The sequence below is a fragment of the Pseudophryne corroboree genome, chromosome 3 (assembly GCF_028390025.1).
Source record: "Pseudophryne corroboree isolate aPseCor3 chromosome 3, aPseCor3.hap2, whole genome shotgun sequence".
Lineage (NCBI taxonomy): Eukaryota > Metazoa > Chordata > Amphibia > Anura > Myobatrachidae > Pseudophryne > Pseudophryne corroboree.
Window position 1 is genome coordinate 535,895,564 of NC_086446.1, and position 17,250 is coordinate 535,912,813.

At 40.9% G+C, this 17,250-nt stretch overlaps 1 long non-coding RNA gene across 1 annotated transcript; it reads left to right on the plus strand.

Annotated features, from left to right (window-relative positions):
• Positions 1–2,902: 2,902 nt before the first annotated feature.
• Positions 2,903–3,917, plus strand: LOC135057990 (uncharacterized). Its single transcript, XR_010244513.1, has 3 exons — positions 2,903–2,979; positions 3,053–3,265; positions 3,857–3,917. It is a non-coding gene; the product is annotated as an uncharacterized LOC135057990 (long non-coding RNA).
• Positions 3,918–17,250: the final 13,333 nt, after the last annotated feature.

The window sequence follows — 17,250 nt, forward strand, 5'->3', positions numbered from 1 at the left end:
ATAAGTCTCTCCCACGGTGATTTGGGCGCCATTTCGCACAGGACGCTGGATGGAGAGCACACTGATCTACCAGGGCAGCATTATATCATTGAATCCTCTTCTTTACTGGTTCACACTGCCCAGAGCTCCTCAATAATACAGGCAGGGCAGCATTTCTTTACTCATTAACCCTTTGCCTTTATTGGTGCACACTGGTGCTGAGCATGCAAATGCCCACAGTGCAGCCCAGTGCTCTTAATTTTTGGGACAGCATTAACCCTTTACTGGTGTACACTGGTGCTGTAACTTCCCACATTGCAGCCTAGAGCTCCCACAGTGCAGCCCAGGGCTCCAAACAGTAATACAGGGCAAAATTAACCCTTTATTGGTCCCAACTGATGCTGGCAACTGCCCCCAAACATTTTTGGTGTGTTCCAATTTCCAAAGGTGCCAGTGTGCCACCACTACTATAAGCGTAGTGAGTTGCAGCAGTGTGTAAGAAAGAAAAAAAAAATATATATATATATATTTAAAAAAAACTTGTGTGTGTTCAGGGCCAGGCAGTGGCACTGTGTTACAATAACACTCAGTAGGTACTGTGCCACTGTGTTAATAATATAAGTGCTGTGTGAGTTGCAGTGTGAAGTTGAAGAAGAGCACTTTGAAAACACAATAAGGTGTCATAGCAAACAGCCGTGGTGGAAATTGTGGTGCATCAACAGCTCAGCAGTAATGTTACACCACACTAGGGGCAATATTTACTAATATTCGTGTTTGAGTCGGTTTGTGTAGTGTTTAAACTCGTTTTGTATCGGGTGCATTTTCATGCAACTTTTTGAATCCATATACGCAAAGTTACGAAGCAGTCGACTTTATGGTTTTCGTGTTTTCCGATGTCGATGCCAGTCGTTTTTTTTTGGCACATTTACGGCCGTCATTGTCGTTTGCGTACGTGTTTTTGTGGGATTTGCTGGTTTTCCCCTAAGTTAAACGTGGCAGGGTTTTTTTTTCCCGCGGCCGCATTTTCACTTTCAGTTTCGATTTTCATCCCCGTTCGTGATTCGTTGTGTTTCAGATGGTAGGAGTGTCTGTGCGCAACCATATAAATACGCCCCAAACCGTCCGCACCTCGTGGGTTTAGTTAGTGGTGAGGAGAAGGGAGGTTGTGCTGTGGAGGTAGGTGAATTTGTGGTTTGAAGAGGAGTGTTGGTAGCGATATCTGAGTGTGGTATTGTGTTTGAAAGTCGTCTTGTCATTCTTGTTGTCTTGTATTTTGTGGTTTTGTCTCATTTTTAGTCCAAGTTATTTTTCTTTATAGTCCCTTGTCAGTGTTTGTGTGTGTGTATGTGTGTGTGTGTGTGTGTGTGTGACTGTGTGTGTGTGTGTGTGTGTGTGTGTGTGTGTGTGTGTGTGTGACTGTGTGTGTGTGGTTGTGGGTGTGAGTTGTGTAGTGGTAGTGGAGGAGTGTGTTGTTTGTCTTTTTTTTCCCTGTGTTAACTGTTTAGACACACAATTATGTGTGACTCAGAGGTGGAGGGTGTGAGTGAGGGGGAGGAGGTCGGTCAGGTGGAGGAGGTGAGTGTTAGTGAGGTAAGTGAGGTGGAGGAGGTGGGTGAGGTTGCTGCAGCAGCCTCAAGTGACAGTGACAGTCAGAGTGCTCCGCAGCCACGCACCACTACTAAGACTGGGCGGAATGTTAAGTTTAGTTTTGCTGAAAATGTGGCATTGGTGCGTGAGCTGATGAAGTATCAGAGGCAGCTATTTGGCCCTGAGTCCGCCAAGGTGCCAACACGGAGGAAGACGGTGTTGTGGTCGAAAGTAGTTGCTGCTGTCAATAGTGAGGGGGTGGTCAAGCGGACGGAGGACACATGCCGCTAATGGTACTATGACATAAAGCGACGTGTCAAGTCCAAAATGGCCAAGGAGGCCAAGTCGGCTCGGCAAACCGGTGGTGGGCAGCCCTATATTGCAAGATATCTGGAGTATGAGGAGCCCATGCGGCGTGTAATACCTCCTGAAGTTGTCTCTGCAACCCATGTCCGGGATTCAGATAGGCCAAGGAAGAATGGTGAGCATGTGGTTTTTTTTTTTTTTAAATAAAGTTTTATTTTGTAATCTGTGTCATGTGACGTTGCATATTACTCCCATCTTCAAGTGTGTGTCTGCAAATACATTGTTTTGGGTCATGTGTTAGCTAAAAGCCAATGTAACATCTTACTTTATTGTATGTCATGTGTTTTTCAGACAGATATTTAGCATGTGTAGTTTGGACTTGGTGTGTCTCTGATTTGTCCTGCAATAATGTTTTCCTTTTGGGCGTTTTTTACGTTAAAAATTATGACTATGTTTTATATATAAGTGATCCATGTTTTTTTTTATTTAAAAAAGTCGTTGTCATGTTAGAGGCTGGAGTACTGGAAAGTGGTTTGTAAACCACTTACATGTGTAATGTCATCTTTACAGAATGTTATGTTTTTTGTTTTTTTTTAAATTAAATTTATTTTTGCTTGGATTTGGACCGTGACACCATACTGCATTTTTTTAAATCCAAAAATTTGTTGGTGTTTTTTTTTGGTCATATAGTGGTAATGTGTCTTTGGAGTGCCACATCACAGAGCAAATTAGATTTTGCATCTGTAATATTTAAAAAAAACAATACAAAATGAAGTTGTGTGTTTTAAAAAAACCAAAAAACTTTCCTTTAACTTGTGGCCTTTGTCAGTGTCCTGTACATGTTTGCCTGTCTTGATGTTGCCATAGTGCATATGTGTTTTGTTTTTATTTATTTTTATTTATTTTTATTTCTGGTCCTTATGTTTGTTTGAATTAAAAACCAAGCATTTCTAAATGTTAAAATGTTTATAAGCATAATGGGTGGATGTATACACAATAGCATGATTTATGAATATATCTCATTTTATACAGTGTCTGAAAAAAGCAGTACTACTCGTCGGCCAGTAAATCCTAACACATCTGATGATGATGACGCTGCGGAAGCAGGTAAAGTGTCCATTGTAGTATAGGGTATGCTTGTAAAGTAATGGCCATAACAAAATTGAACTTTCATTAAAAGGTCCATCAAAAGAAGTATGGAGCAGCAGAAGTGGCTCTTCTGTTAGACATCACCACAAGAAACCTGTGGCCGAAAAGAAAGCAAGGTCGTCTGTCCCGCCACAAACACAGCAGGCTACCCCGCCACGAAGATTATCGTCCGTATGTTCTGTCCCCCCACTCCAAATTTTGGACACACCTCCAAGACGTCATCCACACTCCCCTCATCTTGATTGTGAGTATCAAACTGAAAAAAAAGTGTAAAATGTCAGAACATAATCATAATCAGTCATAACCGCATTAAGTCAAAACACATCAAAAACAAAAATACTTACCGCAGTAAAAGCTGAAATGGAATCTAAACTAAATGGCCTTGTCCACATCCAGTAAAGATATGTATGTCCACTACAGTATGACATTGGGTATAAGATGCTGCAACAAAAAAGCATGTTGGTTTGTTTGTAAAAAGTAAGTTTGTTTTTCAAAAAATCTCATGTGTGCTTAAGGTAACATTGCAAAATACATACAAAAACATTACTATGTTTGTTTGAACTAAGCTATAAGGTAACACATTATGTATTACAATGTTTTTTTTTATGGTGGAGTATGTGTGAGCTACAATAAAACTAAAGTGTTTGCTTTCACAATTAAGTAACCAGACACATTTGCCACAAACAGGCATATGTATGTATTTAAGCTATGAGTGATGATGTTGCTAGCCAGAATAGTTGAAAGCAACAGTGAATGACATGTGTTCCATGTGTAGTGATTTTTTATCAGTTCACAAACATATGGATAGCTAACGGAGATATGTTTAACATTTCAGCTTCGAGTCCTGGGAACAGCATCCCTCCGCAACAACACCAACACAGTGACATGGAGGAGACAAACATCTTAGAAATGCAGCCATTAATGCAAGGAATGAGCCCCCCAGCACCTGTGACTACACCACCACAGCAAAGCACACCACTACCACAACACAGCCCAACAACACCAGGAACACAGCCCTGATCAGGTGTTTTGGACTATTTGGGCTAGACAGCAGGCCACTAATGAAGATTGCCTGCGTAAGCAGACACAAATGTCTGCAAGCCTACCATCTCACCTCAGAAGAATCTCGAGAAATCTAAGTCGACAAAATGAGCAAATAACCAAAATAGGCAATACCATGGAACTCATGCGTACAGACATTACACAGGTCATGGGCAACTTACAGCGCATAATGGAAGAACAGCACAGACTAATGGAAGAACAGCACAGACTAATGGAAGAACAGCACAGACAACAGCAAAGTTATATGAGCATTTTTCAAAACAGTCAAAAGATTAATGGAAGTTTATTCAGAATAGTAGACAATCAAAATGCTGCTACACGTGAACTCAATGCCACCCTCACTAACCTGAATGAAACACTCAGATGCATGCACCAACAGCAAACAACCAGCAGTTCTGGTACGACTACTCCAAATATCACGCCAGTCTCATCACCACCAAGACGGTCCACCAGAGCACGCCAACATGACAGTGCTAAAGGCAAAGGGCAGGACAAGCAGCCACCAAAAAAAACGTTAAAAAAAAAGTTAGACATTTGTGATAAGTAACTCAAAATAGTTAGCAAGTGTTTTTGATGCTTTACAAAATATCACACTTAGCTCCTTGACCCTTTTTTTAACATCATTAATTATAAGTGGACCAAATTAATTGTAAAAAATAGTACGCACATTTATTCCTTTTCATTTTTTTTGGGTATTGGAGGAGGAAAATGTTGATGGAGCCACACATACATGTTAGCAGGAAGTAAACTGACCACTTGATTTTTTTCTAATCATTACTCTTTCTAGATTCCGATCATTCTCTTTGCCTGCAGATACAATAATTGCCAGCCAGGCAGAATGTCTTTAGCAGGAAGTAAACTGACCACTTGATTTTTTTCTAATCATTACTCTTTCTAGATTCCAATCATTCTCTTTGCCTGCAGATACAATAATTGCCAGCCAGGCAGAATGTCTTTAGCAGGAAGTAAACTGACCACTTGATTTTTTTCTAATCATTACTCTTTCTAGATTCCAATCATTCTCTTTGCCTACAGACAATCCAAATTACAATGTTAGTGATACATATCTTAGCTATCTTATCTATACAACATAACAAGATGAACACAATTGAGTGGCGTAAAAAGCTTGTAATATGTTGCCTTTGTTTTGTTTGAAAAACATTGTCCAAATGAATGTCAGTATTGTTGGGACAGGTTTGTGTGTGTTAAAAATTATTAAGCATGTTTTTACACATGATGCTGAAACAAACAAATATGTACTTTTACCAAAAAAAAAGCTGCTTATAATAATGTATATGTGTGGCAAACTGTGTATTTACTTACACATCATCAAGTTTTCAGCATCAAACATTAGGAAATAAATTATTCCTGATTACAGTAAGTTTGTGAGTCTTAAATATGATGGAGCATCACACATAGGGACACATGTATTCCTCAAGGCAAACATATTATATGTTGAGGAGTGTTTTTTGGGAACACAGGTTCTCAAACTCGGCCATCAGGAACCCACACAGTGCATGTTTTGCAGGTCTACTCACAGAATCACAAGTGACATAATTAGCTCCACCTGTGAACCTTTTAACATATGTCTGTGAGTAATTCATACACCTGTGCTTCTACTGGGTTACGAGAAAAACATGCACTGTGTGTGGTCCTGAGGGCCGAGTTTGTGAACCTGTGCATTAGGACATTACACACAATGATAAAGTGAAATACTAAATGGATGATGTGGGCTTGTAAGAAATTAGCACTGCAAGATTTCAAACACTTATCCAGACTTAATGCATGTCACTCATAATCTGTTGTTTTGATATTAAAAAGACACACAATACACATGCTACATTTGTTTATCATATAGCGAGGGTATGTTTGTATGTGTCAAGGAGACAGACACATTCTGAGTAATGGATTTTGACCAAAAAAACAAAACATCTATTTATGAAGACACAACAAATGAAATAAGCAAACCAAGCTTACCGTAGAAATAGCGATTGATGATCTGTTGCCTAACCTGCCTCCCTACATCAGTACTCCAAGTATCACCAGATGTCTCTAATTCCTCTGCTTGCTGGCTGCTTTCTTCTTCCTCCTCCTCCTCCTCCTCTTAAATATGATGGAGCATCACACATAGGGACACATGTATTCCTCAAGGCAAACATATTATATGTTGAGGAGTGTTTTTTGGGAACACAGGTTCTCAAACTCGGCCATCAGGAACCCACACAGTGCATGTTTTGCAGGTCTACTCACAGAATCACAAGTGACATAATTAGCTCCACCTGTTGCAAACACATGTTATGAAGAAAGCAGCAGCAGAACACAATTTGAGTCACCTTGGAGGGACTATACAACAAAAGACCACCAGACTTATCCAGACACCGAAACCTAGATTGCAGCACACCAAAACATCTTTCTATCACATTCCGCGTGGACTTATGTGCATTATTGTAATTGTGTTCAGCAGGGGTATCAGGTCGGGACAATGGAGTTAGAAGCCAAGAGAAACAGCCATATCCTCCATGACCTAAAAGACAGATATAGTAACGCAGTGGTTCCCAAACTTTTTTTAATCATGGTGCCCTAGAGTATCAGAATTTTTTCACGGCACCCCTAGGCCAAAAGTTTCTTATTGAGATTTTTAGAAAACAATAAGTAAATTATGTTTATATGTCACCCTTAGTTTCTTTAGTGTGGTGCAGGACAGTATTATCTTCTGTTTGTCCTCATATTTTATAATTGGCAGCCACAAGCACTGGTTTTGTCTATTACTTTGACCAAAAATAGTTTGAATTGGTCCTGGACCACCAATCCAGGGCACCCCTGCTAGTGTCCTGAGGCACCCCAGGGTGCCTAGGCACAGAGTTTGGGAACCACTGTAGTAACGTGATTCATGTTAAGATACAGCAACACATAAGTAACACACTGTGGGGCAGATGTATTAACCTGTAGAAGGCATAAGGAAGTGAAAAACCAGTGATATGTGCAAGGTAATAAAGGCAGCAGACAATCTGATCCTAAATGTTAATTTACATATTGGAGCAGATTGGCTGGTGCCTTTATCACCTTGCACAGATCACTGGTTTCTCACTTCCTTATGCCTTCTACAGGTTAATACATCTGCCCCTGTATTTTGACAAAGTATACACAGGCCTACACATATCAATTTACATACCCAGCAGCCATCCATCTGTCATTTGTCCGTCCTCAAACTTATCAATGAGGGATGACTGACTGAGGATGAAGGAGTCATGGCAGCCCCCAGGGTAACCAGCAACAACACTCATTATTTTGAGATTTGCATCACAAACCACCTGCACATTTGTGGAGTGTTCAAAATGGCGGTTTGTATATATGTGCTGCCTGCCCCTAGGTGGTCTCAGCTGAATGTGTGTGCAATCTATGGCTCCAAGCACATTGGGCATGCTAGCCAGCTCATAGAAATCTACCCTGACGGCATGCCACTGAGACTCCTGGGTAGGGAAGCAGATTGAGGCCTCGATGTGGGGCTGCAAAACAGCCAAAACCTGTGTGAACATTTTAAAGAACAATAAACTTCAGATTTTAGGACAGAACTGGCCACCGAGAAATTAATACAAACACAAAACAGAAGAGGTTGTTAGGTATACATCACCTGTGTTAAGATTCTGGAAAATGAGGGCTGTGAGATTCCTATGACCAGGGCCGGATTAAGCCTTCGGGGGGCCCAGGGCACGGAAGACAGGGGGTCCCTCTCACTCATATCAGTGCTGTACCCCTGGCTGTGCCCACTGTGCCTCCTCCCCGTGCAGATTTTATATATATATATATATATATATATATACATACATACATTCATACATCGCTCTGGCACTTGGTGGCTACAAGGGATTACGTGTCGGTTACCCTCCAAATTCAAACTCTGCAGCAGCTGCGGTATATAAAACACATCCAATGGCAGACCATCACAAGTAGATAGATAGATATTGTATTGTACTCCCCTTATATATTTTATATTAATCACCCCTATATACTGTATGCCTATCACCACCCACACCCCTTATATACCTATCACCCCCTCCCACCCCCCCCACCCCTTATATACATATGTACCTATAGCCTCCTCCCATACACACTCCTTATATAAATATATACCTACCACCCGCTCTCCCACACACCCCTTATATACATATATACCAATCAACACTTCCCCACACACCCCTTATATATTTTAAAGTCAAGATGCCACTCACTTAACTTTTTAAAAAGTGTGATTGGGGCTGGGGGCTGTTCTTCCGGGATGTGAGATTCCATGGAAGGGCAGCGCTCCTCTATTCATGCTGAGTTCTCAGTTGCAGGAGGCGGAGCCGCCGGGTTCACTTCAGACTGATGAAAGCGGGACAGCCGTGACTGGGCGCGCTGATATCTATTAACGCATCAGAGCAGCGCCCAGTGATTCAGCTTGTAGCAACCGACGGCGGCTGAGTGTAACGGGCTGGGGCAGCAACCATACCTCTCTACCTAAGACGCTGAGAGGTGCTGCGGAGCCTGATCACCGCTCACCGTGACTGCAAGCATGTGAGGGGAGGAGGAGGTGCCATTCCTGCTTGGGGAGGAGAGGTAGAGGACAATGCTGCTAGCTGCCCGCTCGGCTTCAAGTCAGTAGCCCGCTGCCGGACTAGGGGCAAAAGAGAGTGGCAGTCGTTGGGGACGATTTTACTTCTCCCCAGGCTCCACCGCCATCAGCAGCGCTGGGAGTGATGCTGTTGGCTGTTGAGCCTGGAGACGGGCAGAATCGTTCCTGGACAGAAGCTCCGGCTGGGGGGCCCCATGACAAACAAGGCCCCCCCTTTAATCCGGCACTGCCTATGACATCCCCAGACACAGCCTGAAAGCTGCCAGTAGCCATAAAGTGCAACACAGCCAGGAGTTTGTGCAGGCCTGAGACAGGGCGAGAGCGTGCTGTCTCAGGGTCTAGGCCCAGTTTGACAAGGTCATACAGACGGAAAATGTTGTTACGATTTAGACGGAACATCTGTATGACCTTATCATCGGACAATGCGTTTAAGTTTAAACGCCCCCTAAAAAAAACGAGGCCTGCGCAGCCTCCGCGGAACCTGTACAACCTGCTGACCATGTTCAGTTTCTTGGCCCTGGGTACTTAGAGGCTGATGTCTGAGTCTGAGGAATCCCACAGCACACAAAAGATCACTGGCCCACAGTCCTGCTGCCATTTCTGAGTGTAGGTGTATTGAAATGGGCCTAACATCCTTTTATAGGCATCCTAATTCAGGTGTGAGTGATTTTTGATTTGCAACACATGTAAACACGCCTGAAAAAAGCAGGTCTATTTCTTTGCCGCTTTTTTTAACGAATCGCAAAAAAATACGACCGCATTTGAGCACTCAGAGACTGACACCCAAATACGAATGAATAGAGAATTCCCGTATTCTATGAAATAACAGCCGCGTTTGACCGATGGTCTATTCATTCGTATTTCGGAATGTTGTCATTCAAACTATTACGAATAGACCAGACACTGCCGAGATTGGTGCTTAGTGAATTCCCGGATTAGGACTTAGAAAAAAAAACACAAATCGTCCAAACTCGGGTTTTTAGTAAATACTGGCCTAGGATTTGATACAGATCTACTCTCTGTGTACCACACAGGGAGAATTTGCATACTGTATGTAGTAAAAAGCTGTGGCAGGGCATATATATGCTGATAACTAAAAGTCATATGGAACCCTTTTTAGGACATTTTAAAAAGCTTTCAAAAATTGTGTGACTGCTTTAGTGTTTGCTTTATATTCGTTTTGCTGCTGACTTAGAGCCATGTCATGTCTAGTCTTCCAGCAGTTATCAACAGAGATGGCCTGAAAGAGACAGGAGAGTCACAATGATTTACGTGACTGCCTCCCATCTCTGTGGGCATTACTGACAGGATTAATCCTGCAATGGTCCATTAGCACTAAGCATTCATGCATATAACTGGTACCAAGTCTGATTTACTGCTGTAAAAACCCAACAGACTTCTTAAGAGAAAATCTCTGGAGTAAAGAAAAAGACATTAATTTAAAGTTGTAGTATATTAGATTACCGACTATTAATACACACATACATACATAAATACACGCTCTTATCAGCCAATCACACGGCAGCACCTAGATGCATAAGAGGACACAGACATGGTCAAGAAGTTCAAATCACTATGGCAAACAGCAGCAGAAGAAGATGCCAAACAGCAGAATGGGGAAAATGTGAATTACAGTAAGGGACTGATGCCTAAATGTTATTTTACCCATTTGTGTCCTATTTGTTAACAACACTTTTCACAGAGATAACACATTTCAAAACAGGGCAGCATTCTTATCTTGACACAGATCAGCAAATAAAAAGTTAAATCATTACCAATAAAATCATGCCAGGACAGCACAACTGACATGAGGTGGTCCAGGCGATGATTTGCTCCATTAAGGGCCTAATTCATAACTGATCACACCTCTGTGAATTTGCAGAGGTTTGCGATCGGATAGTCGCCGCCCAAACAGAGTGCAAAACCGCCCCTTTCAAGTCTGCGTATGCCGTGCAAAAAGGTTTGCAAACACCGGCCAGCTGCAAATCCGTTCGCAACTCACTCACCATTTAATGTTTTTTTTCCAGTCTGTGCCGTCTGTACGTAGCCCAGGACCTACTCCTATAATGCGAAAGAAACAAGCTGATCGGTGCCGGAGCTGATGTCACACACCCGCCATGAAAACGTTTGGGAACGCCTGCGTTTTTTTCTGACACTCCCAGAAAACGGCCAGTTACCACCCCCAAACATCCGCTTCCTGTCAATCAGCCTCGTTTGCCTAGTGATCCAAATTTTTTTTTTGCAGTTTGGTCTCGCGCCTGCGCATTATGATCCATATGCATGCGAAGTCATTCGCTGATCGGCCGCTATGCGATTTCACACAACAGCGAATAGGTCTGAATTAGACCCTAAGTGCCTTCACTATTTGCTTATCACAGCGGTGAAGGAGCTGTTTGTCTATGCAAGTAAGGCCTTCAGTCTACACAGACCAGCTGTTACACACAAACATAGAATTTAACGACCGATAAGAACTATATGTCATGCCCAGTCTCCCTTTAGGGTATTAGGGTAAGGTATTAGGGTTAGTTTAGGGAATTGGGTTAGGGTTTAGGGAATTAGGGATATTAGGGTTGGTTTAGTGTTTTTTTTTGGGTGGGAAGTTATGTCCAGTTACGTGAATTTCACTTATAATTTATATGAGCAAGTCTGGGAGGGTCCCAGCATCAATTAAGTGACCAGCCAATCGGCAGGTACAGGGGTGGCATCCTCCAAGGTGTGATACGCAGCTGATAAAAGGTATGACCACCTATTGCCCAGGTTCAGACTTTGGAGAATGTATACTTGGCATAGATGTTTGCAACCTGCAGTCTCTGCAATTTCCTTCTATTTCTCCCAGGACTGATTAGCTGCGTGTTAATTCCGTGAAGGTTAGTCATTTTTATTTTGATTGCTTGCCTGTATGTACTGTGTAACCATTTCTTGTTAACATTAATTTCTAAATAAGCATTGCACCCTTTTTGTAAATAAAGCTTTTCTTTGTTTAGTTCATTCATATATGCTCCCAGAACCCAATCCTTTGAAGAGATTGTGAGATCGCTAGACTAGGCTGTAAACTGTTAGTAATTGCTGACACAGTACAGTAGGCACACAACAATACTAAACAAAAAGAAAGAGAAGACTCTTTTGCTGCGCCTGTATATAATGATCTGTTATAAATAAATGTGAATTGAACCACGGATCTTATGGCATGGGAAAGACACGTTCGCCACTATGAGGAGATGTGTGATACTCCTAAAGAGTTAATCAGATTATAAATTGAAAATAGAGGCGCTCATGAGAATCATATACCAAAATATCACAGGTTCAATATCAGCCAAGGAATAAATAGTAATGATGATAAGAAAATATAAAATACATATGTTTATTAATAGTAATATAAAAATACTATTTCATAATGGGTAATTCAATATTCCATATGATTTTAGCAGAATATATAATATACAAAAATTTAAAAATAGCATGGATTATCTAAATCCAGAGTGTATTATTATACTTGAGAAATCACTGAACAGTATGGTTCAAAATAGTATGTATCAGAATGTTGCAAGCTCTTGGAGAATCACTGTTGCCACAGCTGCTACAGGTGAATCCTAAATGTGTCACAATGACTGCACGTATTAATTGATAGTCAGCATGGATAAATGTATGAAATACCTCTCCACAAGGGCTGGTGAACCCGAGCGTCCCCGGGTGAGTCCAAAAGTTGCCCAGTAATTGAAAAAGCTGGAAGGTACGTGGGATATCTGGATCTTTCAGCCAGCTGCACCGATTATTGGTTACCCTGCTTGTTACACCTTGCAGGTGCTTCGTGCGGGTGATTGTAACAGCAAGTAGTGTGACTGCTGGATCGGGTGATGTATTGAGCCCGGGTATAGATGTGCGTACCTTCCAATCTACCTGGACGTGCACCGTCCGCCGGTAGAGACCAAAGTGGGGAGCGCTGGAAGTGATTGCCGTGTCCGTGCGGCGTCTGCAGCTGATCGTGTGGCCACGTAGAAAGCCGTCCACGGCTGTTGTTAGTAAGGCCGGGTGGAATGGCTACGGCTTGAGTGCGTCCTGGAGAAATGTTCAGTGATTTCCAAAAAGGAGGAGGAGTCCTGACGCGTTTCATCACGTGACCCGTGACTTTTTCAAAGATGACTCCCCTTTGCACAGTGTGTGTAATTTAAAAGGCTCTTAATTATGCCTCCACAGATGTACCTAGTCAGTATAATTAAACATCAATAATAACACATGGGTTTATATGCAAAGAATTCCTTGGCTGTTTGGATAACAATTTATCTGGTTTGATTATCTTAAAATTTAACCAACCTGGCGAAATAAATTATCATCAATAAAAGACAAACCTAATGGCGGAGCTAACACAAAGATACACAAAAATCAAGAAACAAATAAAAATAGAGTGTCATAGACATAAAGGACATTGTTAATGTATTATATCTGAACATATATCCCGGCTGTATTTTGCAGTACCAACTCTTGATGCTGTAAACTAATTCCTATATTAGGGATTATCTGAACCTTATATGATGACAAAAATACCCATATTATTTATGAAAAAGAGACCATAATAAGAGATCGAATTATATGTAGTATATACAGGGGGACTTTTATAAAAACTTGTCATTTATAGGTCCATACCAATTGATCAAATATAAAATAACATAAAAAGTTGACATAATGATAATATCAGACACCATGTCAACATTATCCGAACATATATAAAAATATATCTTGTATAAAATTATATCAAAAATTCAAATAAAAAACATGAAATTGTGAGTCATGGTCATAATGGGTCATGATCATACTGATAATTCTGCTGGACGTATAATTATTTGAAAAATATCAAAAAAAGATCTAAAATATAAAGATACCCATAATTAAAGCAAAATACACTATTATATAAATGATGGAAAAAACCTATACATATTTAATTATACATTTATATTCATATAGCTGCTCAATTAAATAAACCAGAATGACAGAAAATTATGACAAAGGAAGAAAAAGGAGAAAAAGGACATCACTAGTCAATTTCAATAAACTCATTGAGGCCACCAGGAACAAGTGACCCCATTCTGTGAATCCAAAAATTCTCCCGACGACAGAGCTTGCTAAATCTGTCTCCCCCCCTACATGTGAGGCTAATGGTCTCAAGGCCAATTAGCTTCAGATCTTTTGGATCTCTGTTGTGGAAATGGAAAAAATGTTTTGAGACCCCATGATTCAAAAATCCCTTTATGATGTTTCGTCTGTGTTCTAAAAAGCGAACTTTCAGCTTACGCATCGTTCTCCCTATATACTGGAGCTCACAAGGGCAAACCAGCATGTAAATAGTATATTCGCTATTGCAATTAATGAAAGATTTTATGGGATATTTGTCTCCCCGGGGTGATTCAAAGAAATGCACATTGTTCTGGATATAAGAACATGTGGTGCAGTGTCTTGCACCACATCTATAACAACCATTGGGTGTACTCCTGAGCCAGGAGACGGAGGAATTTTGTGTATTATTATTGATTCCCATTCTTTTATCCACAAACAGGCTGGGGGCTAGGTGTTGTGTCAAATTTTCCGATTTTTTTAAAAATGACAGAAGGAGAGTGTCCTATGACCGGTTTAAGGATCTTATCTGTCAATAAGATTGGAAAATTATTGGTCAGGACCTTTTTTATTCTTCCAGAGGCACTGTTATATTTAGAGAAGAAGTGTGGTAAATCTTCTTTAAAAGCAGTATTCTTTGTCCTGTAGCTAAGGAGCTGATTCCGATCAAGTTTGATCGTTTTTTCTAAGGCAGAGTTGAGTAAATCTGTGGGGTAACCTCTATCTCTAAAGGCGCCCACAAGTTCCAGAGCTTGTATATTGAAGTCCCCTTGATTACTACAGTTGCGGCGCAACCGTCGCAGCTGTCCTGAAGGGATGTTTCTCATCCAAGGTTTAGAATGCATACTGTCGAAGTGAAGGAAGTTGTAATTGTCGACCTCCTTCCTGTAGGTTTTAGTTGTTATATTATCCTCAAATATTGAGATAGTAATATCGAGAAAGGAAACAGACCACTTATCTACTGTGCACGTGAACTGTAAATTAAACTCATTATTGTTAAGAAGTGAGGTGAAATTAGAAAGGGCAGCGAGGAGGACTCAGAGTGCAGAGGAAAAAAGCGAGACGTAAGATACTGAAACATTCCAATATATACAATCTGTCATCAACTAAACTTAGTTCGGATGATCAGAAACTCTTGAGTCGAGGTCTTAAATTTGCACCCACTAAACCTCCAGATCAGTTTAATTTATTTGTTGATCTGAACAGATACGTCCGTTCATTAACGAGAAAAAGATACTTTGCCTCCAAAAAATTAGATAAGATGCAAATAACAGGTTCATCCATTATATTGGATGATCAAGATTATGTTGCTATCGAACTACTTGAGTCATTACAATTGGAGAGTAACATGGCCTCTGGCCAAACTCCGTTGTTTAGTCTGGCCAGACCAGGAGAGAGACTCAATAAATTTAGAAATAAGTCCCAATTTTTTCCTCTGCAATATAAGAGTCCACAGATTGATATTTTCTATAGAAAAACATTGGATGATTTTGATGCCATATGCCGTAAGGAAGCTAAGATTGTCAAATACAAACAGAATTTACACCTAAGAGAAAGGAAATCATTACAGAAGTTAATGAGAGACCCCTCCCTTGTCATTAAGCCAGCGGACAAGGGAGGGGGTATCGTTATTCAGGATACAACCGATTATCTGTTAGAGGCCAATAGGCAACTGGATGATGTTGAGGTTTACACTAAACTGACGGGTAACCCTACCAAGGTCTTCTTGGCCTCTCTTACCACACTTGTACAGGATGCATTTAATGATGGAGTCATAACGAAAGAGGAAGCAAACTATTTGATTCCCTCACACCCCATCACTCCCACTTATTACCATCTCCCCAAAATTCACAAATCACTCACTACACCTCCTGGTCGCCCCATTATTTCTGGTGTTGGATCCCTCACAGCTAATTTATCACATTTTGTGGATTTCTTTTTACAACCTCACGCCACTTCACTACGCTCGCACATTAAGGATACCACTTCCTTTTTAAATTCTATTTCGGAAATTAAGTGGAAAGATACATATTTTTTTGTCACATGTGATGTAAGTGCACTTTATTCTAATATTCCCCATACTAAGGGTGTAGCTGTTATTGAACAATATCTAAAGAAGTCGGATTCATTATCAGAAAGACTTCAAAAATTTATTGTAGATTCTATCTCGTTTATTTTATCACACAATTATTTTTATTTCAATCACATGTATTATTTGCAGACACTGGGGACGGCCATGGGGACGAGGTTCGCGCCTAGTTTCGCCAACCTATACATGGGCGCCTTTGAGGACGCTCATGTGTGGGGGAGGGACTTGGGCGCGGACCTTGTCTTCTATGGCCGTTATATAGATGATTTGTTTTTTATTTTTGATGGGGATTGTTCACATTTTTCTAATTTCACCTCACTTCTTAACAATAATGAGTTTAATTTACAGTTCACGTGCACAGTAGATAAGTGGTCTGTTTCCTTTCTCGATATTACTATCTCAATATTTGAGGATAATATAACAACTAAAACCTACAGGAAGGAGGTCGACAATTACAACTTCCTTCACTTCGACAGTATGCATTCTAAACCTTGGATGAGAAACATCCCTTCAGGACAGCTGCGACGGTTGCGCCGCAACTGTAGTAATCAAGGGGACTTCAATATACAAGCTCTGGAACTTGTGGGCGCCTTTAGAGATAGAGGTTACCCCACAGATTTACTCAACTCTGCCTTAGAAAAAACGATCAAACTTGATCGGAATCAGCTCCTTAGCTACAGGACAAAGAATACTGCTTTTAAAGAAGATTTACCACACTTCTTCTCTAAATATAACAGTGCCTCTGGAAGAATAGAAAAGGTCCTGACCAATAATTTTCCAATCTTATTGACAGATAAGATCCTTAAACCGGTCATAGGACACTCTCCTTCTGTCATTTTTAAAAAAATCGGAAAATTTGACACAACACCTAGCCCCCAGCCTGTTTGTGGATAAAAGAATGGGAATCAATAATAATACACAAAATTCCTCCGTCTCCTGGCTCAGGAGTACACCCAATGGTTGTTATAGATGTGGTGCAAGACACTGCACCACATGTTCTTATATCCAGAACAATGTGCATTTCTTTGAATCACCCCGGGGAGACAAATATCCCATAAAATCTTTCATTAATTGCAATAGCGAATATACTATTTACATGCTGGTTTGCCCTTGTGGGCTCCAGTATATAGGGAGAACGATGCGTAAGCTGAAAGTTCGCTTTTTAGAACACAGACGAAACATCATAAAGGGATTTTTGAATCATGGGGTCTCAAAACATTTTTTCCATTTCCACAACAGAGATCCAAAAGATCTGAAGCTAATTGGCCTTGAGACCATTAGCCTCACATGTAGGGGGGAGACAGATTTAGCAAGCTCTGTCGTCGGGAGAATTTTTGGATTCACAGAATGGGGTCACTTG